Source organism: Lolium perenne, chromosome 2, assembly GCF_019359855.2.
Source record: "Lolium perenne isolate Kyuss_39 chromosome 2, Kyuss_2.0, whole genome shotgun sequence".
NCBI classification, from domain to species: domain Eukaryota; kingdom Viridiplantae; phylum Streptophyta; class Magnoliopsida; order Poales; family Poaceae; genus Lolium; species Lolium perenne.
The window spans coordinates 177,955,624-177,959,403 of NC_067245.2; the positions used below are offsets into that span (position 1 = coordinate 177,955,624).

A 3,780-nucleotide genomic window follows, 5' to 3' on the forward strand; every position below is an offset into this window, starting at 1 on the left:
ATGACCGAGCCGGTCGACGAGGTGGCGATGATGCTAGCGGGGTCCGGCCAGCCGCATGGACGTCCTGCCTGCCTTGCTGGGGGTTTCAAGCCTCAGAGGAACTTCACGCAGATCAAGGCTACCCTCCCCTCCGGCAGCTACGCTACCTCCTCGCGGACTACATGCCGTTCTCGGGTAGAGGTAGATGTAAGTCATCCACACTTTCATCCTCTGTTTTGACTCTTGTTCCTGAATGGCTATGTTGATGAGACGCATTATTTCTAAAATTGTAGACTCAGCTCGAGAAGGCCTATGCAGTAGCTTACGAGGAGTATCTCGAGAAGATTAAGGAGCATGACCTTGTGAAAGATGCCTATGTCCAGTGGACGAGCAACCAGATGGCGGTAAGTTTCAATCTCTATGGTTGCAAAACATCATAAGTCCCCATGTTTGAATCTGAGCTATCTCTCCCGTTTCTTGCAGAGTTTCACTCGGTTCATGATGACTGGAGTGCGAGAGGAACCACTCCCAGAGCCACCTCATCCGGGGCCGACGCCAGTGTTCCCGTCCAAGGAGGAGTTCTATATCATGTACAAGCGTCAGCGTCAGTTGACCCCGGTAAGTTGCTAACTTGGCTAAGTTGCTAACTTGGTGTGACATGGCTAAGTTGCTAACTCCCTCCAACATGTAGGGATTGGGAGAATCCGGGAACGACACTCCTTGTGGTACGCCGATGCACCCCGGTCGCCATTCTCCTGGTGCTTCTGCCGAACCTCGGCATTTTTCTGGTTCCGGTGGCTCTCGTCGTGGTTCTACCTCCCCGAGCACCGTCGAAATACAGCGGCCTCACTTCACCCACTCGGAGCTAGATCGTCTGTAGCTAGATCGTCACTCGGGTGGTGCACCACCATAGTTTCTACATTGTACTAGCACATGATGACACGCTCCATCTTTGTAGTGGATCCGGTGTATGTACCATGGTCTTGTATGCTATATTTGTGCTATTTGTGAGATTTGATGCTATATTTGTGAGATTTGGTGCTATACGGTGATATCTTTGTGCTATATGGTGCTATATATGTTACTGGATATTCAATCTTATAATATGTGCATTTTGTGCGATTTTCTGAGCAAATGAGGCCAAATTGGCAAAAATCAGAAAAAAACTTGGGCCGGCTGTGCCGACGGTGTCACCGTCGGCACAGGCCCGTAGCTGTGCCAAATGGCAGGGTCTGTGCCGATGGTGACACCGTCGGCACAGCCGGCCCAGTTTCGCGCGCTTTTCCAGTTCGAATAGTCACCGTTTTGCCGCCAGTTCTGGAAAAAAAAAAGGAAAACTGTGCCGACGGTTACACCGTCGGCACAGCTGGGGACGTTGACGGCGCCGGCGTGACGGCTGGTTGGCTCTGCCGACGATGGGGCGGCCGACGGCCACCGTCCAGCCGTCGGCGTACGACTGTGCCGACGGTGACCTGCTGTGCTGACAGTGCGCGCGCAGACCCCGACGCCTGCTGTGCCGACGGGGAGACGCCGACGGTGACCGTCGGCAGAGCTTGTGCCGACGGTGAACCTTATTGTGCCGACGGTGCGGGCCCGTCGGTGTAGCCGGTCGTCCCCGTAGTGTAAGCAGTCCGAAACTTTGTCCAGCTCCTCTGATATGGATACCAAAGTGGTGTCCAAGCTCCGGAATTTTTAAATGGAAAGCTCCAAGAGCGCCCGGTTTTAAATTAATGAACTCAACAACGACTGGTACATAGTTTCATACAAACAAGCGACAAACATATTAGCGGATCTTCCCTCCCAGACATAAAGAAAGGAAAAGAAAATGGAGCTCCAAGCCAGTGCACCAAGCGCTACGCCAACAGTACGACACCTACAAGGCACAAAGCAAGAAAAAGATAGATGCAGGGGGGCTACTCTAGGTCCCAATGGCTGCATGGAGTGAATGAATCATGTTTTTTTTTGCGAATTGAGTGAATGAATCATGCTGATCATCAGATCCACCGCTTCACGGTCCTGACTCCTAGCGACTAGCTTTCACGCCTACAAGTACGTAGATATTTTATACAGACCATTAGCTAGCTCAGCCGGGAAGATCCCCTCGATTTTAAATTTGTTTCTAAGATTCTACTATCTCCAATAAATGGAGGCGCAAAAAATCTAGAACGATGCGCTTGGTCTGACCAACTTGATTGTGTAAAAAACTAAACACATTTATGTAAAACGTGCGATCAGGTAGGAGAGAAGCCCTACTCGGATGATTTCCGAGATAGGGGTTATGTTCTTGTTGCGGTCAGAAACCCACCGGCGAGCAGCGACGGGCAACACAGGAGAGCCGGGAGCAACTTAGGGCTGCGGCTGGCCCTGGTCCCTCCGAGCGACGGCCCGCAAAGACTCCGGCACGCACGTCCGATGCTGGTGCAAGGGTGTGCCACCTGACCTATACCTGGTCAGGAAGGTGATGGAGATGCCTCGCTTAGTTTCCTGCATGGCATACACGTAAACATTAAATACGAGCCTCGATCGGCTCTCAGGTTGTCCTGTGAATCGGCTCAAAGAGCCGATCCACCCATGATTCGCACGAGGTGTACGAATATATGGTGGTCCTGCTTGATCAAGATAAAGCTAAAACGATCTACGACGATTTAGGGTTTTCACCGCATAATCGGAACATCCTACTCGTGATTGAGCCTCGCGGCCGCGCACGGTGATCGTAAGCCGATCCTAGACAAGGCCTAAAAACCAACACGAGGTTGATCCTCGGAACATCCTGTCTAGGGCTAGCAAACTACACCCTACACGCCGCTAGATCATTCAACCCTTTGTAAGGCCTAACTATGCAGATATTAAACTAATCCTTGAAGAACAAGGAGCAACCATAACGGATCGGATCTACTAAATAATGATCAAGCGGGGTGCCGCCCCTACACCTAAGATAGGTGTAAGGACGGCTAGATGTCTAAGGGTTGCACGACGACAGCATATGATACGAAGAACAATGCTAACCCTAACACATCTAAGATAACTACGTTGCTCGCCATCAAAAAGGCTTCAGTACGAGCAACGCATGAACAACGAATAAACTTGTACTGCCTAGATCGCAAGATGCGATCTAGGCAGCATGATGCTTACCCGGAAGAAACCCTCGAGACAAGGGAGTTGGTGATGCGCCTAGATTGGTTTGTGGTGAACGTGATTGTTGTTTATTTCATAAACCCTAGATACATATTTATAGTCCGTAGACTTTCTAACGTGGGAATAATCCCAACCGTGCACGAGCCAAATTCTAACTATTCGACACGTATCCTACTATATTACAGATACACGGGCCAACTAGCCCAAACTTTGCATATAAGGCCAATTCACGTATATTCTTCCATGTATATTCTTCAAGCCCATCTCGATCGCGGCCCACCTCTGACTCGGTCAAATTCTGGTGATAACACATGCCCCCCTGGTTTTGGAATTAATAATTCCAAAATCACTCTGCTTTTCTCTTCGTCGGGTCATGTCGTGGCAGAGCAAAACCGTCGCAGTATTCTTCATCATGATGCCTTGCCTTCTCAACTTCTCTGCAAAATTTGATAGCTTTAGCATCACTGCCTCGGAAACTGCAATGGCATTAAATCTCCACTAGGCTCCTCCTTTATTTAACTGTGCCGATTGATTAGCCTTTTCATCCCCTTCCTCTGTTCTAGCTATCGGCACCGAAAAACCCTCTTTCCCTGTAGCAATGTCTTCCTCTTCCTCCGTCTCCTCCGGCCTCTCCCTCCAGTCTTCTTCCTCGAGCGAGCCGGAGTG

At 50.2% G+C, this 3,780-nt stretch overlaps 1 long non-coding RNA gene across 1 annotated transcript; it reads left to right on the plus strand.

The window, feature by feature from the left end:
- Positions 1-305: 305 nt before the first annotated feature.
- Positions 306-1,050, plus strand: LOC127330290 (uncharacterized). Its single transcript, XR_011751013.1, has 3 exons — positions 306-383; positions 463-597; positions 671-1,050. It is a non-coding gene; the product is annotated as an uncharacterized lncRNA (long non-coding RNA).
- The last annotated feature ends 2,730 nt before the right edge of the window (positions 1,051-3,780 follow it).